Here is a 21,620-nt window from a genome sequence, read left to right as displayed (position 1 = left end):
AAGATATTCACTGATGCTACTCAAAGGAAAATGTGATATGTAATTAAAGTGTATATTATGATTCTGAAATAAACTATGGTGATTTTTTTTCCTGAGTGTTGAGAAGCACAGAACTACAATATTATGAAATATATATACATACACATTAGCAAAGCTTAGTGAAAATGTCAAGCAATTATTTCCTCCCTCTTCTTAAAACATTATTTTAGAGTAAAACAGATATCTTGTGTCTAATAACTGAAGAACTCAAGTATCATTTCTTCCAGTGCCTATAAACAAACCTTCCAGTTTGCAATCCCTCTTCATGTTACTCAGTGGAACTCTTTCAGACAGACAGCTCTATGACAGCAAAAAAAATAAATACCAAACCTAAAAAAAGTACACCCATTTTGAGAGAGAAAGGTGTTTAAAAAATTTCCATACACTGAGTATGATAGAAAGTCACTCTCACGCTATTGCAAATTTTGCGCCTTTCTGGAAACTAGTGTGGTGAGATGCTAAACACCATTGACAGACAATGAGGTCAGCAAGAAGTCATGTCACAGAGCAACCAGATCAGCAGCAGCACTGCTGCTGTCATTTCTATCCTCAGTCCTGACAGATGCTGCATGTGAGTCCCTTCTGCTCTGCAACTGGACAGAAGCTTCTTCAATGGTTCTGTGCCTTGGGGTTTTTCCAAATCCTGTTCCATAACCTTTTCCAATTTAATTTCCCCTCCAAAAGCTTTACTTATGCAAATTGTTGAGATCTGCTACAAATGCTCCTCCCTGCCAAGGTTTGCAAGCATTTTCCACAGTATCAACATTTGCAAAAACACCTTACTCTTTTTACTTATTACCTTATAGAGAATATTCTCGTAAGAAAAAAACTCCAGTTCTACGGAACAATATTCTGGAAATAAATCTGTGACTGATTGTGTCACCTGGACTTCTTTGCCTTTATCACTTAGGGGATATTTTTCACTGAGTTATTACATACAGATGATTCTTTTTGTCTTAGGGTACCTGGAGGGGAATAAGGAAGGAAAAAATATGTACTGGCTTAGTAAAAAGGATTCTAGAGATGAAATATGTGTATGCTAACACAAACATGTTAGTTAGGTATGGATAGGAAAAAAAAAGAATATAGGACTGAATAAATAAGAGTTGAGGGGCAAGAAGGATTAAAAAAAAAACCAGGTGATAGCAAGTCAGGGTGAAGAAGATACCACATTAGGCATCTAATCAGATGTCGTTGGCATCTGTACATTAATACAAAAAGCACAGTGAGTAAACCTAGAAAATGGCACCATTTTTTGGTTTGAAAGTTCAAAACCATATAATAAGCATCTTAGAGAGCTGGTGCAGTATCCCAAATGACTGGAAGATTATGATAATATTATGTTCAGGAAAGACAAGAAGAACAAAGAAGGAGTAACTTTTGAAAGAAACTGTATGGCACAAAAAAAAGCTTTTGTAGTGTAAAAGTGGAATAGAAAATGCAATAAAGAATAGACTTTGGCTAAGACACTGTAATTTCATTCAAAACATAGTGAAACAAACACCTCAAAAATATAATATATATTGTGTTTTTAAATATGAATATAAAGGAGTAACAGGGAAAGAAGAAGGTAAAATACACAACATCAAGGCACAAAAAAGAAAAGTCAGAGATGTCTAGGATGAAATAATTCTGTAAGAGAATTAGGAACAGAAGCAAGATTGAACATTTTGATTCAATACTCATTGGGGGAGCAGCATTTTACAGATAAATTGAACGAAGCTGGAAAATGCTGTCTTAGCACAGCAGCATTCTTTTTACAAATCAGTGTAGGACAGGTAGCTAATACAATTTCTATTGGCAGCAAGATGTTATGATCTCTGCATTAAACAGGAAAGAGTAATTTAAGAATTTAGATGTGAATGGGCACCTTTTGCAATCCTATTAGCTGGGTTACAATATGTTTTACAACCAAGAGATGTAACATACTGAAGAAATCCACAAACACTTTCTAGGTGAGAAGCGATATAAACTCTCCCTGAAGGGGACAGAGCAACACTGGACAAGGTGTGCAGCTGTAAGCAAGGCAACTGCTAAGCTATGGGATGACTCAGTTAGAAGACATTTAGAAAACCCAGCAGCAGCACATTCACATGTTGATAAAATAAAACCAGCTCAGCAGGAGAATCAGGGATTCTCAAGGACCACACACTGTTCACTGCAATTTGCAGGTTTTCAAAGCATGGGCTTAATGAATTTACTACTAGTATAGAACATGAATTGGCTGAAGCAGCTTCAGAATAATTAGTCATTCTCTGATTAAAAGTATACATTTTCCACTCCAGTTCCTCTCTTAATTCTTCCTGTGATTGAATAATTATCATGCCTGGTGGACAGAGAAAAATTACTAAATGTCAACCATCTTAATGCTTGTGAGGCAAAGATCACTGAATATGATTTAACGGCAGGCATCATCTGGATTTAAAAAAATAAACTGATATATAAGGAGAATTATTACCTCTAAGAAAAATAAAGTATATCTTCTCTACTCAATGGGATGGGCTCAGCTAAAATAATAAATTCATTTTGAACACCACATTTTAAGAGAGGGGTGGAGGAGAGAAACTCTCATGACTGTCATGGCACATGGAACAAACTGGTGCTGCTACACTACAGAAAAAAAAGCATGTGAGAGGGAAGAACAAGATACAACTTAGAAATATGAAAGACTTGGAAAAAGGTTAATCTGTTATCCATATCTACTGAATGTGCAAGAACTAATGTTTAAAATTATTTGTAGCTGAGAAGAACAACTAAAAAAAGTAAACCACAAACCTCAGCCCAGTGATTTTTTTTTTTAATTTTTATTTTTATGATAATCACATCCACAGACAGAACTAGCACACATTAACATAGTACAATTAATCTCTTAAGACTGTCTTGGAGATTAACTTCCTTCTCCACCTCTATCCATCCTTAATCTTGTAAGTGCTATACCCAAAAGACCAACCCTTCATTTTATTTAGACTGAAAAAAGTAATAAAAGGCTATTACATAATGTATGCTTTCACATCCACACAACTGAACAAAGGAGAACCAAGCTTTTTGAGCCAATCTTAATCATACTGGCCCCATTTTGTGAAAGCAAAAATAATGAAATGTTCCATTAATGTAGATTCCACATAAAATGGGTACTATTTGCAGGCTGGCTTTCACAGCTGTTCAGGGATTAAACGTAATTTGAAAAACTAAATGCTTACTCATATTTTGTTGACTAGTATCTCACCTTATGTTTGCTTTTGTACAGATGTCCCTTTAGACTACTGGATTTTCAGAAGTGCTTCATAACCTCACTGGAAACAGGAAACAGCCCAGGGGCCTGAACACAAAATGGTTAATGCTTATGTGCCCACTGTGTCTTCAAGGTAAGAAAGATGGAATGATTCTAAGCAGAAGAAATGCTGTCTGAAAGAGGAAAAATCCTATGAAAACTGTAATCACATTGCTATTAAGAATGGCCTGTCTCCAATATAACATTTGATTCAAACAGCTATTTCAGCTGTTTCAAATCACACTAAGCTCTAATGTGACACGTCATTCAGCATTCAACATAAAATGTTATGTTTCCAAAGAGACCATGGAAAGAAGCAGAGGAAATAAATCAATATTGTTTACAGAAAACTTCTTAAAAAATAAAATCATTTTATTAAAATGAAGTAGTTTATTGGAAACTACTTCATCAGACTGAAAGTTCCCAGATTTATCTTATTGTATATTGCCATGTTATTTTACTTAAGTGTACTAATACAATCCATATCCAGCAGACAGGGATGAACCTGAGTTAGGCCACGTTATTTCCAAACTCTGTGAACTATTCCCCACTCTTAGTTTTATAAATGCCTTATCTTTGTGACAGTCTCTAACATGCCACAATATTTCCATACAAAGGATTCCATAGAAAGACTTCCAAAAGTACCAGAAAATCCAAGCACCTAAACCTGGCAGTTTACATAGGTCTGCCTTCATGCTGGAAACCCAACACCAACACACTGTAGAAAGATTTTGTTTGCTTTTCACTCCTGTGTAGTGAAAAATGGGTAAAGCTGCATATCTTCAGAGAACTGTACATCATGTGTACCCTGGGTTATGTTTCACCTCCCAACACACAGCTCAGACATCCTGGTTCTTCTCTCCCCCATGAACATTTATTTTTTCTCAATGCTTACGCAAGCATTATGGCACAAGACCTCAAGGACATGGAAGTCTTCTGAAGAGGATAAGCAAATCCCACCAGGATGTGTTTACAAAGAAGGGCCCAGAGATTATACGCAAAGCAGCCCAATTATTAGGAAAAATTCCCAAGATGAAACTGATACAGTATGCTGTTTTCAACAACTATACACTTATAACTGTATTTTATAATTTTTGACAATCTCAAGTGATCAAGGAGACTTGATTTTAAGTTTTATTTGCTATACAGTGGTAATTTCAGTGCTCCTCTCTAGGCTAAATACTGATTGTTAGTTTAGAGTTCAAAAGAAAAAAGCAGTTATGGAATTGTAATTTAATTCAAATTTCACTAAATAATTTTAATGTGCTACTCAAGCATCCATATAACATTTTTAGGAGGTAACAGGACTACAGACTAAGCAGAGTGGATATAGACTGGGGGTGGCAGTGGCTGTATTCTTTAATTATATTATTTTGAATGGACAAAACATAGCCTAAAGCTCTTCAGCAATTCTGAAGCCATTGCTGTTTTGCAAACAACCAGGCAGTGCACAAACAGATAGATAAGAGGTCCGTGCCTTTGCACAAACACTGTTGCAGCCTAATAACCCCCATTACTTCACACACCTACTAGGAGCTAATAACTGATACACGATAAAAACTGACTTTTCTTTATCATTAATTATATCGTCATAAATAATAGCCTTTATACACTGAAAATTATCTAGGAATTCTAGCTGTACATCATGAAGACCTTTGAGAGCACTGAATATTTTTTAAAGCAACAAAGTACACCATAAATCAATGTTTAAAAACTAGCAGAAGGCTGAAGAAACATTCAAAAAAGTCTATTTGTAAGCCTATGCAAAGTATCATAGTGTCTCCAAGAATAATCTGCATGTGTGTGCACAAAGACTCTCTCTTTTCTTACGGATAGATGTAAAGGGACTTATCATATGATTGTTGATGTCTGAACAATTTCTCAATTTTTCTCCTTGCTACTGTGCCATATGGTCCCTTACATGGTTTCAGGGCATTGCTGCACCAATTAGGCCTGTTCAAGTTTAACCAATTTTTGTGGATCCTGGTGATACAGCCCAAGAAGGATATACCTGGAAGAGGTATGACATTACTTAGCAGCCCACTACAACAGAAGTTTTGTATGCCCAAATTAATATATTTTGATGCTAAAAAATCATGTGTTCTATGTTTTAGCTACACAATGAAGTTTCTCACACAGGACTTCAGACTCCTTTTAACCTGTCACAGTAAACCTTTTGTTCACAAGCACCAATTGTTTCAACACACTCAATTGTTAATTGAATTTCAAATGATTCAGTTGATAATTTGCTATATTACATCACACAAATGAAAGATAAACATCTGTGATTGACAGGAAATGTGAAGTGGGAAGCAATCAACAAAAGAAGGATGTCCCAGGCAAAGAACATGACACATACAAGAAACTTTGAAATACCAGTACTCACACAGCAGAGAAAACCAGGGATCGAGAACTGAATGAGAGCTGGGCCACATTGGAATAAAAGTAACATTACAAAAACATTGCTTATAATTTTGGAAATTTTATGAACAGAAACACATAAAGGATAATGCAACAATCATTAAAATTCTAGGAGTAAAATATGCGTGTTGAAAAGGATTGTAATTTGATTTCCCTAATAATTTTATATTATAGTCTTATGTGGAAGATTTAATAATTCTAAAATACTTGGCAGTATTTGACTTACCACCCTGCAGTATTTCAGTGAGGTAACTTATTAGTATTCTATTAACTATATAATTCCATATATTGCTTTGGATGTGAAAATTTCTGCTCAATATACCCTGAAGCAAAAGTGCAATTGAGCACTTCCTAGGCAATAAGAATGTTCAGCTCAGTGCAAGTTCTCATTTTGCACTTCTCTTCCAGGACAAGCTCTGATCATGCAAATTCTCTATAAAATTTAATCATTCCCACAGTCCTCTTCATTTCAATACTAAAGCAGGCTGCTCATTGTGGTCCTTAAATCAATTAAATCAACTTCCTGACACATACTTATTGGACATCACTGAAAGGCTATGAAAAAAGCCACTGCCTTCTAAGAATTATGTGAGCAATTAAAATTACCCTTTCATTAAAATGAAGGTGGAAACCAATGAAGTGTCAGAAAAATTATAAGTTCTGAACATAGTAATACTAAGCACTACCTGAGACAAATATGTAATGTTGATGGTTAACTGGAAGTTAGAAAAAGTTAACCGCAGAAATACAAAGCTGTTTTATTCTTATTTTCTGCTAGAAAATTAGTCTCAGAACAAGGCACAGCTTTGTAGAAGGACGAAGTTGCCCAAAGCACAAGTGTGTACATATCTGGAAAGAATTAAAAAAAAAGTGCTGAACTTTGTACATCTATACATCTGACCAAACCTTGTCAACAGCATTGGAAATCAAACACAAGCTTAAATAATTTTTGAACTGCTGGGGTCTCCCCTGCAAAGAAGCACTTGAGTTTATCAACATAACCCGGCCTCAAAATTCTGTTGTTTCCTGCATATAAACTCCAGGTTTGAAATATATAGTAGGAGGCGGCTTTCAGTCCTTCCTGGAGGCAAACTCCTTCCCTGTTACCGCAAAGAGGGCATCAGAAATCCACTGACAGTGAGGAGCTTCTGCAGCGCTGTCCAGCCCTGAGTCTCCTGGTTCTTCACATGCATGACTCTTCCGCCTGAACAAGCCCCAGTTCTTCAAGCGTGGCCTAACTGACACGAGCACCTGACTGTTGCTGTTAACCAAAATGCCTTTCAGAGAAGTACCAAAACACACAGAAAGGGGCAGATTAATTCTTACTTAATCTCTTGCAGGATGTTTGGGGTTTTTTTGTTGTTTTTTTTTGTTTGTTTTGTTTTTTTAATGAGTGGCAAAACAGACTAGTATGGTCTTTTAAAAGCACAAAATCTGTGCAGTCCTTGTGGATAGCAATGTGGACTCATAAAAAAGAAGCAGGAGAGAGCTGATCATTGTCACCATTCCTTTCCCATGTAAATCAGTTGTCACAAACACCTAAGGAGCTAGAAAAGAGCTGTAGACTGGTCTAAAACCATCACAAAGGCTTCTGGAATATCTGGACATAAAGGTGTTTTTTTCCTTAGCTTGAGGAGAACTTAATTGAATGAAAGAGAGACACTTTTACAGAAAAAAGGTTTAGTTTCTCTGAAAATGTTTCTACCCTGCACAAGACATTGTGAGGCTATTAAAAATCATGGTTAAATTAGGGAAAAATACATTTTAAAATTTCTTAAGGCTGGACATTTTTTCTCATTTTTAAGGAACAACAGTTCCTTTTGCCTTTTGCTTCCTCAATTCTCTTAACAATACTAAAAAGTGACAGCTATCCCCATGACAGTCTGTCATAATGCTTTACATCAGACAGGATGGATATAAATCCATTGCAGGAAAACACATTTTTATTTCTGAAGCATGTTGACTTCATCCCATCAGATAATTTTTTTCTTATTTCTATAGTCATACTTCATACAAATTTATTATTACTACTATTATTATTAATTTAAAATATTTCTACTCTGTAAAAGGTAGGGAAGGAAAAAAGTGCATCATTTGCAGGTAATACATACCTAGGTTTCTCTGTTTATCTCCACAAGAAAACAACCAAATTTACTTTGATAAAGGTAAGTTTAACTAAATGCCAAAAATCACATATCAGTGTCACTACTTCTAATTTTGCAGCTCTCTTTTCTATCGAAAAAGCCCTTCCCAGTTTGTCCTAAGAATTGCGATCTCCGAAGGACAAAGTCACAGCTACAAACTCATTCAGACTGTTTCTACAGGAGTCTGAAAAGATGGCACAGCTACATTGTGCACAGCAATAACAGCACCCATGATTGTCAGGAACCTGTGCTTTTGTGACCTTTATGTCTTGTTTAAAATTTCTGTAGGCTTGTGGGCCCTGAAACATGTCAGTTATTTACTACTGCAATTGTACAGCAGGATGATGTTTTTTTTCTTTCACTGCCACAGCTTAGGTATGTGTTGCTTAGACTAACTGGTTGTCACACCAGATATAAACAATTTTGACAGTCAGGAGAACACACCAAATACACAAGCTCCTCAGCTCAGTTATCTGACAGACGAACCCCAGAAACAGTTTTAAAAAGCATTTTTTCCTTTTGATCATCTAGACAAGTTCAGTGACAGACACTTTTCAGTCTCCCCTTTACATACAGGATCCAGTAGTTTCCAGCATAAATAATGTATTTACTTACCTAAAATTCTAACTAAATTATGCACACTGGGATTGAAAGAGCAAAATCTACTGTTCAACAGGTGCCATTTGAAGAAAGGGAACACAAGGAACTTTACAGGAGAAATGAGGAGATTCTAGCATTTTTTTCAAAAATTTATTCTGAAATTGTGCTATACATATTTCCAGGCTTTTCTGAAGACAATCGCAAAATCATTAACTTTTCACCTCCAGAAGCCCCACAAATAGGAAGAATGACTTAAATTTACTATGTTTCCTCTTCCCTCCCTAACTTCAAAGAAGACATGCATAGATTGAATCATTTCATCTTTCTAATGCATTTGCCTACCTACATATTCTTTTTAGCCCTTAAACTGATTTTACCTCCCTCTTATCCACATAATACTGTCTGCAAATTTTCTTAATCTCATTGGAGACTTTCTCTTTGGTGACTTATGGCATGCTGCAGCATCTTTCTGTACCTGTACTTGCTCTTTTGCCCATCTCATTCCACGTTTCATGTGAAGCACACTGCCTGACTTTGTTGAAGCTTTTAGAAGAAAGTACATTTTAAAAATGACTTCAACTAAAAGTTAAAAAAAAAAAAAAATCTGTCCAAAACGGATAACAGAATTCTACTTTCCTCCTCTTTTAATAATCTTTAAAATATTCTGTACTAAGTTTGTATTAAATGTAATAGAAATAAATTTACACTGACATGCATAAAAAAATGTGTATTAATCCAGAATAAGAAGATAGGAAGATATTGGCAAATATCTATCTAGAAAACTTTTTAACATTTAGTTTGTGAGGCCTTAAGCATCACACTTTTCTTGATAGAAACACTTTTTTTTGATAGAAACACAACACAAAGTAACTTTTTAACATTTAGTTTGTGAGGCCTTAAGCATCACACTTTTCTGTCTGTGTTTCTATCAAAACTTTGACACATATTTAGATTTATTGTTCTTTTAAGGGCATATACATCTCATCAATTCACTGGAATGAGCAATTACAACTCTTTCTTTAGTCTCTTACCACTTTAGTTTTGTATTCTATTACAGGAGGCAGATATAGAAAGAGACAGAAGTATTCAATACTTAACTGTTAAGGGACTTTTACTGGGATGAGGAGGAAATAATCACATTATCACACAACTGTATAAAACTGTTGAAATTCTGTATCTTATTACATTAATGTTACAATTTTTCTTTTCATTCCAGCTGCCAGGCAAAAGAGTTTTATACCTAGCTAATCTTAATCAGAGAAATCACACAATCTCTAACCAACCAAAATGAAGGCTTTACCTGTTGACAGACTTATCATCGTACACAGAACTTATCACAGTGGTATCTCAGCTACTGACTGATTACTAAAAATCACATTCTAGTGACTAACATTTTAATATTTACCATATAATTGCCAGAAAAATATATATTGAATTTTTATCCTTCTAATATTATTTTCTGTACAAATATAGAAAGCATATAGTACACAGAGAATAATAGTCATGTGTACAGAAAGTAATGGCAACATGTGACATGAAAAGAACAGGTGGGATCTTACAACAGTGTTCTCATTTGGTACTAATTCTGATTGATAGTATTTCCTTCTTCAGCTGGGAGGATATTATAATAACTCACAAAGTAAAAACCTGACAACTACTTTCAATAACTACAGCATATTTGGATGTTATTTGAACAGGACTATAAATTTCTTTTTTTTAAGAATAAAAACATCCTTGCTTTTGAAAGAATGAGAACCCACCACCATAAGTAAAAGCAGGACAGACATCTCGATTTTCTTTCCAGCTCTTTACAGAGAATAGTATATTTGCATCTGGAAACTTTGATCAAGCTGGAAGTGAGAGATAAGTAAGCAAATATGGACTATTGTAATGAAAACTCCTTCAGAAACTGAGCAAGAATGTGATCTGTACTGATTACAGATACCTACAAGCATTATCTTTAAAACCTCCCGGTATTAAGCCAGTATTTATTTAGCACAGAACCAAAACCACTCATTTTTCTGAATCCCAATGAAAATACCAAAAAAATATACAGCACTCTTGTGCTGTTCTTGCTCTTGTTTTTAGATGCAGGCTGGTATGAATTTTCCCAAGCCAAAACCAGAAAATAAAATGAAACACAAGAATGCTATCACAGATCCTGGCTTTCTGTTAAACATTACAGGATGCTGAAGTGAATATAGCCTTGAGCTAGCTAAGTATTAAAGTATTCTACAGAGATGTAATGCACTGCTACAATAAAAATATATTGACAATTGCCTTGAACCAGTTAAGTATGTTACAGAGATCTAATGCAGCAGACTAAAAATCTATTTCTATGCACTAATGACAGTCAATTTTTGTGAGATTTCTCAAATCGATACTTATAGGCTCTTAAAAAGCAAGAAAGCCAAAAATCAAAGATAGTTTTGTGCTATGCATGAATTAGTTTGTTATTTTACAGTCACTATTAAAATTCATACGTACATATCTATCACCAAACCAAGGTACATTTTTGCTAAGCTTAGAAAATACGTTCTGAAAAGACTACTTCTTTGTTTCATATAATTATCCTCTTGCCACAAGATGGCACCAAAAGATTAAAAATATCTGCATTCCAAAGGTTCCCATCTGAAAAAAGGAACACTTTTCAGGGAATTGCACAAGAAATGTCTTCAATATTTGACTTTCAATTTGGTTAGCAATTTATGAATATCATTCTGCTTACTTTGACAAACTACCAAAATGTAGAGACTTACCATAGAGTTAAAGGAGAAAAAAATTGTTATACTAAAGCTTAGGTTTCCTACAAATTGCAAAGAACTAGCTGTGGACATTCAGAATTATATATTTCCTCTATAGGACAGGGAAGTAAAAACCTATCTAGTATATTAATAAAAACAGACACAATTAAAAAAAAAAAAAAAAAAAAAAAAAAAAAAAAAAAAAACCAAACAAAAACCCCTCTGTTTATGCATTATGAATTATTCCTTTACTCCACTCAACTATCCCTCCCAAATGGAATTTTAAAAAAATTATCTCAAATTTTTGTGCTCTTTAAAAAGCTGTGTCATATATAAAATGAAAAGTGAAGAAACTGTTTCTAGCTTGTAGGATATCATATTGTCAAATGAATGCTTTTCTATTCCCACAACAAAACCTCATCCTGTATGAAGGGCATTACTTTATGACATGAACAGCCTGGAGTGGACTAACTGCATAAAACCAAACCAAAACCAGACCCCACAGTCCCATCCATGAAGGACAAAAAAATTCAAACCATAATCACTTCACTGGCAATTATTTCATGTAACACATGTGCCTAATAAAATTCCAGCAAAACTACTATTAAAAATTGTTTCATAACCTCTAACCAGAAAGAAAGCAAGCATCTCAGAAAATAAAACTACAAATTCCAGAGCTGATTTCAAGTGACTATAGGTTTTTCCCTTAAAGAAAAACATTAAGATTATAAAATAAATATGTTTGTGTCAGTATTGTCCTGTTCATTATCAGTATTTCTGATTGTACAGAAACACATTAAGCTACCTTCAAACATTTTTTTCTGCAAATCACTTCATTTTAGCTCATATATTTTAAATGCTAATGGATTACCCTTGAGAAGTCAGCACTTGATTAAACATCAGATCATTGAGATGAATTCTGTTTACTTAGATAGAATTGAATACTTTGAAGTATACTATTTTTGCTGTATACTTATTTTGCTGTCTACTTTTTTTGCTATCATCATGCCATTATGACATCACATTTTTTTTCATTTTGTCTTCCTCATAACTAATAGCCCAGGCTTAATCCACTGTAATGATAACTAAATCTAAACTTCTAAACTTTCTAAACTTATTCAGGGAAGTTTTTGTGTTGTACTTTTTTTTTTTTCCCCTTGGGAAAAGAAGGATTTTAATACACTAGAAGTAGCAATATACTCCAACCAGCATACCCAGAGTAACAAGGAACCAGTCACATCACTAAAATGATGCAATAGTCATGGATACCTCTAAGGCAAAACCACCTATGTGGTTTTCCAGAAATTCAGCAGGAATCACATAACTGGCAGCTGTGGGACTGATCCACCTAGGCTGCTTTCATCCCATCAGCCCTGACTTTCACAGCCTGTCCAAGTGGCAAAACGACCTCAGATCCCACATGGACAAGCACTTAGTAGTTGGATCTTGACAGCTGCAGCCATGGAGAAAGGAAATGGCAGGTATTTTCTCTCCTGAATGTACATAACCTGAAATTTAACAAGAACTCACTGCTCTGTTAACTCAGGGGGTCCAGTCCTGTAATTTAGAAGGCTGAACTACTTTGAGCTTTACCACTGGTTTGTAACTCCAGCTAAGTGGCTGTTGCTAGAAGTAAAAACTTAAAAGCTCATTTGTAAGTTCTGTTCTAAAGCACAATATAGCGAATACCATTTAATAACCCTGAAAGCAGTGAAATGTATTTATACTGGTATGAAAAATAAAAAAAACCTTCTGATTTCATAGCTCAAATAATTGGTTTTTCATTGTCACAAAATTTTAGGCATCCAGTTTAGAATATCTCAAGCCTAGTGACCTTTTTTAGTCACATTATAGATCCTTAAATTCTTGAGAAGATTTATGCTCATCAAAACTTTAATGGGATTATTAATATAATGCACTATGTCTTAGTTATTTTTCCTTTCCTAATTCTCATTATTCTGGCCTGAAATAAAAAACTGAAGAAAACCAACCATATATCCAGTTAGGATATATTCACTAATAGCACATGTGTTTCAGAGTGATTCAGATGCTTTGTTAAACAAGGATAGAAAGAATAAATGTATGATTTTGTCTTAACTTTCCATCCTGTACAAATATTCCACATATGTGCTTAAATTTTAGAGAAGAGCTCAGTTTTTTTCTGGTGATCAGAATGATTAAGTACTCTCTAAATAGTATAAACTAATAAACAAGAAAAAAAAATATTTTACTACCTTAAGAAAGGTTTTCTCAAATTAATTAGACTAATCCAAATACTGTTTGGTTTGAACCCACTTAAGAAGGGAAATTTGAAGGAACAGCATAAACTATTCGATAAAATAGTACTATTAGAGAGGAAAATCCATCTATCTCTATCTGTTCATATTCCATTCAGCTGTGACTACCAGAAAACAAAGTAATTCCAGTAACACGTGGTACAATTGCTTTTCACTTCTTATCAGAAACTTAATAAAATGCCCCTAAGTCATGAAGGTACCAAATGTACCTAACATGCCTGGGACTCTGTTCACGCATTTTAATCAAGATTCCAGCATGAGTGCTATCTTCACCATGAGGGCCAAACTCTCGCTCAAGGGAAAGAGCACATCTCAGCACACTAATGTCAGAAAATAATCTTTGTCCAACAGAGGGGGAAAAAATCACACTAACCTAAAATGGTTCTCACAATAGTGAGATCCCACTCTTCCACTTACCCTAGAAATTTCTGCCAAAAGAATGTGGAAACTATCCCTGAGAGAAACAGAATTAGAAGACTATTTATTTATGACTATACTATTTAAAACTTGGCCATGGGAAGTGGAAAGCAAAAGTATATTTAGGGAACTTTGATGTAACATGCTTAAGTAGATATTAAAATATATTTCATGCCATAATGAAATGTCTTACTTCTGCAGTCTCAGAAGCAAGGAAATTTTTTGATTTGGCTGCAAAGTAATTAGGAGCTCCCCATTAACACATTCATAAATTGAGGTCTACACTTACTTATACTATTACTTAGTGCTTAATATAAGACTTTTCTAATTAACAGCGCTTTTATTTTTCAGCAAAAAGTCAGGAGAGCAGGGTAGTAGCTCTACATAGATTATGCCACAGAATCAAACTTATAATGCATGAAAAAACAACATAGCATGAAATGGTAAAAATATTTAAAAATTGTATCCCATATTAAATAAAAACCCCAAAAATTAGGAGGTATCTCTACTCTTAACAAAAATATTATCTATAACATGATGTAAACTTTTTGTAAAAGATTATTTGCATAATTTGTTATTAAAATTTATTTTTACAGGTGGAAAGAAAGTAAGAACTGAAATATTGTCATTCTCTTGCTTCATTTCATTATGTTTGGTGATTTTTTGTGTTAAACACATTCATTTGGGTTTGTTTCTTTCTATGCTTTCTATTTTTCTTGGGTTTTGTTTCGCAATTATTTCTAAAAACTGAAAGTCCAGATCATCTTCTGAACAATCTCAACATTTAAAAAACAAATATGCAAATATACACCCAACAGTAGCTTATGAATTAGCACATGTAAGCTTTTAGAAAATGTATTACCTATAATTTTACTGACATATAGAAACAATGACATTTTATCATAGAGTCATAGGAAGGGTGGGGCTGGAATGGACCTGAGAGATCTTCAGCATTAGGGAGTTTCAAGCCCCTCCTACCATGAGTTATGATGCCACCCATTAGTGTGGATAGGATATCCATAGCTTCCCTGGGCATCCTGTTCCAGTGCCCCACTACCCTACGAGTAAAGAATTTATTCTTAATATCTAATCCAATTGTCTCTTTTTAAGTAATTTTCTGGTGACACAGAGGTAAAATGGATGTACATTTATGATTCCCAGTTCCATACACCATGGAAAAGGCATCAGGGAAATGACAGCTCACCACCTCAAAGAGAAAGGAAGGAATTGATGCATTTATGGGATAATTTTTCTTGGAATTCTTAGAATCAGAATAAACCAAATCACCCTCCCTCTATTCTCAATATTAATTCCAAATAATTACACATGGTTCGGGTTCATCTATATTTTCTCACTCTCACTTAAAATCTCATAGATTTACTCCATGTATTTTGTCTTTTGTGTAAGATACAAAATGTTTGAAACTCTCTTGATTAAGGCTGTGATACTTAAAGGAACTAATGACAAAATGCACAGCTTCTAAGTTTTCTAGACACAGGTATATCTCTATTTGTGATTGCTATTAGGAGAGTATGACAATTAGTAAGATAATCTTTGCATACATTAAACAGATGGAAAATGTGGTAGACACATGAACTAAAAAGTTCAGTTTTATATATTTAATGTTAGTTTGGGGAACAAAAGTTAACAGTCCTCTAGGACACTGAATTTTGAGTCTTGCTAATAATACTGCAAATTACATTGTTATACATTCTTCATGTTCATAAAAGCTGGATATTATAGCATTGCAGAGTTCATGAGGATTGCAGTCATCTTTAAGGATGACGTTCTGGTCTGGATAAGTGGTGTTATATCATGTTCTTTATGTTGTAATGCAAAGCATTGCACCAGGGTGATACAATAAACACAATCTGTAATGTGGTAGGTGATGGAATATTAACAATAAAATATATATGTACATACATTTATATATATCATACCATATACAGTTCCTCATGAGAAAATATTTGAAGAGGGTTTTTTTTTGTTTTCTAAGAAAATAGAAGAATACAGTTGTAGCTTTGAAGCAACAGAATTCTGGAAACATCTATTTTCAAGTAATTTCTTTAATCATTACATAAACACACACACATGAACTCTTCATTACATGATTCCCTACTGTTTTAAATATGGTCCAACATTCACTTTGAGTTACAATTAAGAGAGACCATAATAAGTTACAAATAAAAACTTCAAGTGAAGAATGATGTACATGTGGGAATAATATTAAAACGGACACCTCCCATGTTGCTTTTCATTATATCCAATTAACTTCCTAAATCTTTGGACTTCCCTGATGCAGCCTGTTGGTACATGTTACGTATTTCCAGGTAGCAGACCTGAGTTTGCACCCCAGGGCAGATCCCCTCTGACAAGCTAGGAAGTACCTGTGAGATGCTACTAGAGCTTTATGCCTCCTGCTGGACACACTCCTATAACAAAATAATGATAAACATTGTCTATTTCATCAAAGTTAATAATGACTAGAAACGGTAGTGGGACTCGCAGAAAAAGTCAAGTAATAAAAGGCTGAATTAAATTAATAAAGAAACTTTACAGTATTCTGCTTCCTAGAATGCAAGCCGTGTTTAAAATAAAGGCTGTCCCTGTTTTACCTCTACTGTAAACACACACACACATTTGAGGTAATTTTCTCTGACATTAAATAATCAGGAAGACTGCATGTAAAAATAAATGTGTATAAGGCTTCAACTGGCAATTTTTTGCCAGATAGCCCACATATTAAAAAATAGACTGATAGGCCAGTAGAGAGAACATAAAAGCTCAATAGCCTTTGGCTGGGTGGTGTTCTGGCTTCCCTTCAGATGAAAACAGAGCAAAAGAAAAAAAGTGTTCAGGTTCAGCTGATACCTGTTGTTTTTTGGGTTTTTTTTTCTGTGTGCAGTAATGCAGTCTGGTGACTATAATAAACACAGCTCCCAGAGAGGATAATTTTTTTTCTATTGCTCTCTTGTAGAGTCATTAACCCAGAGAAAGAGGCATGTTAAGGAAGTCACCATGCCAATGATTCAAAGCTGAAGACATGTAAATCCAGGGAGCAAAACACAAGCAACTTTTAATATAGGAGTTCCTCTTGGCCTAAAGAGAGATATGGAGAACATTTAGAGCTCACAATACCATTGCTGCTTCTTTTATTTCTTTTTGCTTTTAAGATTTTCCAGATGTTAGACAATAGAGGAATTATGGGTTTTTTTCTCAAAAGGCAAGTTCACATCAGCATATTTGAATGTGCAGAATGTGCAGCATGTGTGCTTTTTAATCACCTAATGTTTCAGTGAATTGCACCTTTAGTTTCTATGAGCTTTCATTGATAGTTACATACTGTTCAGAGCAAATGAAAGTGTGCTGTGATGTGGCATCCTTGTGGCATCACTACCCTGTATGTAGTGAAGTTACCCATCATAATATTATACTCAGGCATATTTAAACTGGTTTTTTAAAAGATGGTTTTTACTTTTCTAATTTCAGTTTTTCCTCCTTTACAAAAACCAATGTATCAAATAGTATGTTAGTAAAAAAGCCCATAGCAAATGCAGTGGTAATATAGAACAAATAGTGATGTGGTTCACTGAAGTCACTCACAAAGTGTTTCTTACACCCTTATATTCTGCCCACATAGTTAGTGGGGTTTTTTCTATTTCTGTCAGTCACATAATTAATAATAATGTCAAAGAATTAGCCATAGAGCAGGTTTTTTTCAAATCTATGAAGGACAATGTGTGAAGTCCAGTTACAACACCTTGGTGTTCACAAACATGAGTTCAGGTGATAATAATGAATGAATTAAAAATCATGTTGTCATAACCCCATAATCACCCCATTACTACTATTCAACGATAGTTCAATCTTACTTTGACCCCCTGTACCAGTGCTGCAACCTAGTGGAACAAAATTATACTCCTTTTCAATCAGCCTGTAAGTATGGTTAGCAGACCTAAAAAAAAAAAAAATTGCTTGCACAGAATTATTCAGATGAGACAGGGTCTATTTCATTTATTTCTTTCCTTGGAAAATCACGTTGAGATCAGGAAATTACTCTCTCAGAATCAGAGGCAGATATTATCTTCAAATTAACCTTTTCTGACTTTTACATTTAATTATTTAACAAGGGAAAAAACTTACATCACTTAGCTGAAATTTGTATACTGCTTTGTATGTCTAGATGTATATTTTTTTAATCTCTCTTTACATTTAATTAATTCTATGCTCATTTCCCTTCATATATAACATTTTTTCTGCATTTGAACTATTGCTAAGCACAGAAAAGAACAGTAGAGCCAGTGTCTACTGTGAGCACATTTCAGTATTTCATCATTCTTTAAAGACCCTTTGTCTATTGAGAGCATGCAAGTGTGAAATTTTAGTATATCCATACTCATTTATTCTAATGCAAAGCCAAAAAGATAATTTAGGAATAGATAAGATTCTACATACAGTCTTTTAAAGCTGTATTTTGCTATTTTCTTTTCCACAAACTGTTTAAAGTATTATAAATGTAAATGGTTGGTAAGGAATGTAGCCAAGATATATTTTCCAATGCTACTCAAAGTAACAAAAAAATCAAATAATCAGGATCAGTTTTCTGCTTAAATATATGCATTATAATCAACATTCTTGAGACATTTCAGTGTTCCTATTTAAGTGTACATCATTGTCTTTACACCACACATAAAAAACCACAGAAATAAATATAAATTAAAATTAACAGAAACTGCTGCAGAAATTATTACCTTTTCATTCAAACTTTTATATAACAAAGTATATAAAAATATGAGCCCTCAGGCCCAAACTAGATTGAGTTGATAATCCAAGAAGTATTCTTCTCTTGACATAAACCCATATTGACTCTAAATATGCTGGTTTGCAACTCTTGAGGAAGATAACCTGTTTCCTTCTTGCTTTCCTTAGTTCTCTAAGTTCCTTCTTTCATTTCCTCCTCTAAAAGAGCATAGACTGCTATTACATTCAGAAGGTAAGCAATTAATATAAAAGTTTGTGTACCTGTAAAAATCTCAATAAATCCTAGTACCAGACTCGTAATATTGCTAGTAAATGGCATATGTGAAAAGGATTTAGTGATTCACAAGTGTGTTTCAGTCTCTCACTCTCTGCCTTTCCCCTCTAGTAATATCACCATGTAAATTTAAAGCCTACTGCCTTTAAAAGAAGAAGAAAAAAAGCAAGAAAAGAAAAAAAGCCCCACACTATTTTTTACAGACCTGCTTCCTCACTCTGTGCACATACTCACACACTCACACACGCATCCACACATACAGGCACAACAAGTTGTACAATTAAAAAATACCTTCAAAGCAACGGGAGTGCTGTTGGGATAATACAGAGGCTTTTACTGAAATGAAGGATGAAGATTATAGGCAACAGCTCCATTTGTGTGGAAGCAACAGAGATGATAGGTCCGTTTCCAAATGCTGGTTGCTATTTGTCACTGATTGCACGTGTAGATGCATTCTCCTAAGCTGAAGGGCTGTCAGATTTTTACAGCTGCAACTAGTATCATGTACAGTATGAGCCTATTGAACATTTCTTATGCAGCTGAAAATGCCATCACTAGTTAGTAGTTGGGAGCATGGATTTAGATTTGTATTGTGCTGAATTAATTTAACACCACATCAAATATGGATTTTATTGCAGCATTGACAATAAATGCTCACACAGGTGCAGACTGAATTTTTCCCCCCTCCACCTTTTCCCTTCTACCCCCTGTTTTTTCCTTCTCCCTCCACTCCCCCGTTCCTGAAACGTCAAACCAGGCAATTTTATCCCCATCTGTGTGCATTATAGCTCTGTACAGATATTTGAAATATTGCTTGTATCCACTTTGCTATCCCTCTCCACAGGGATTTCCTTCATAAGAAGCATTTTCTGTGAGTGTAGGTAATTATTCTGAAATTCAATCCAGGGCAGAACGATTAACAGTGAAAGCTGCAACAGACTTGCACAGGTATACAGAAAGTGAGGGCACGTATGTGTATGTTTCATGCTATGTTCATAACTGTTACACTATGAAACGTGCTTTTTTTCAATTCAATTAGACTTGTTCCCCCATACTGAATTTTCAAGAACTGACTGTAGATGGAAACTGGTGCTCAAAAGACAGCCTGTGTACTAAGAGAAAAAAAAATATATATAAAATGCTTAGTGTTTCAATCCTGAATGCATATGATATCAGTTTACTTTGAGAAGAGATAATTCCTATCCCTTGTCTCATTACTCCTGACACATATTTATAAAATGCAGAAAGTTGTATACAGTAGAACAAATATAGGAATCTCATTAAACAACATACTGCTCGAATACAATAACTGTAATAATAGCAACAGAAAGAAAACGAGAACGGTTCCTACCTTTTATTCTGCTGAGAAAGTGGTGTCCACCCCAACCAAACTGAGAAACGAGCTATTAGAGTCCTTTCCTTGGTCAGTTTTTTCCTGTTATTTTTTGAGACTGATTCTACTTGGATCTAACTCAGGCTTTTTCTCCCAGCATCACTTAACTCTGGACAGTCCGGAACCAAAGCTAAGGGGGAGCTCTCCCTCCGACTGGCTTTCATTCAGAGCTTCTGATTTACGAGCGAAAAAAAAAAAAAAAAAAAAAAAAAAAAAAGAGCCACCAAAAATCAAGAACACACACACGCGCGGCGTGCACAGACACACAGACACGCAGACACACAGACACCTCTCAGTCTCCCTCCTCGGAGGGGAGCGGGAGAGAGGCGCTGCTGCTGGAGCCGCAGCACTTACCCTGGGAAGGTTGGAGCCCGGGGAAGTGCAGGCTTCCCGAGCACACAGTGATTTGCAAGTGAATGCGGTGGGAGGGTACAGCAAACGGAAAGCTTTTTTTTTTGTGAAAGCCTGTCGCCCTCCCTTCGCTGCCAGAATGGTTCTCTGGGTTTGAAGCCTAAGCCTCATCTGCTTAGCTTGTCGTAATAATGAATACTGAAAACACGTCCCCTTTTTGTGGTGTGTTTTTCAAAATTAAATGTAACCACTTCATTGTACCACCAGTGGTCTTACAGCAGTGTTTATAAAAGATATATCTATTTTAAAAAGCAGCATGCTGCCAAGTTAAAGGAAAACCTTTCAGGGCTGAGATGAAACCAGTGACTAATTATTTTCTTCACTGAACTGCTTTTTTTATTAGATTAGTAATTTTTCCTCACACCTCACTATTTTGCCTTATGATTAATACAAAACAGGACAGGTTCATATAAAATTAGGTATTTTCACATTTCCAAAGGTTCTAAAAGAAATTTAACATCACTACTAATTCCCCATTAATATTTTCCCCCTGGTTGGTACTTGTGATGCCTGCTTTTATTTTAGTCATTGTATTTGGACTTCACATTTTGCAATGTGTTTCTTTTCATTGAGTAATCTGTATTGGTTTCATGTTTCTAATACAGCAAATTGGACTTAGCACAATCCTCCTTGGATCATATCAAGTTCAATCCTTTCATTGTGATACTGTAGAGAGTTATGTGTACATTAGTTAGAAGAGATTTAACAAATAGTCACATAAGATTAAACCAATGGATGTCAGTATTGCTCTATTTAAGAAGTGTCATAAGAGGCTTTCTCTGGTTGCAAAAAAAGTCTTCAATAAAAAAAAGGGAAAGCCAAATTCTCTTAAAACAGGGGTTGAAAAA

The 21,620-nt window shown here is 34.8% G+C and overlaps 1 protein-coding gene across 3 annotated transcripts in view; it reads right to left on the bottom strand.

Annotated features, from left to right (window-relative positions):
* Nucleotides 1-20,834, bottom strand: part of CDH10 (cadherin 10) — a 94,871-nt gene extending 74,037 nt beyond the window's left edge. Inside the window, exons 1-2 of one of the 3 annotated variants that reach the window (XM_039714813.1) lie at nt 20,716-20,829; nt 20,320-20,534 (exon numbers count right to left, since the gene is read on the bottom strand). The gene's annotated coding sequence lies outside the window, so the exon portion shown is untranslated. The other 2 variants (XM_039714815.1, XM_039714814.1) reach the window with 2 other exon arrangements.
* Between the last annotated feature and the right edge of the window lie 786 nt (nt 20,835-21,620).

The sequence above is a fragment of the Passer montanus genome, unplaced genomic scaffold (genome assembly GCF_014805655.1).
Source record: "Passer montanus isolate IOZ18808 unplaced genomic scaffold, ASM1480565v1 scaffold31, whole genome shotgun sequence".
In the NCBI taxonomy this organism is placed as follows: Eukaryota; Metazoa; Chordata; class Aves; order Passeriformes; family Passeridae; genus Passer; species Passer montanus.
Note: the sequence above shows the minus strand (reverse complement) of the source record. Positions and strands in the feature narration are given on the sequence as shown.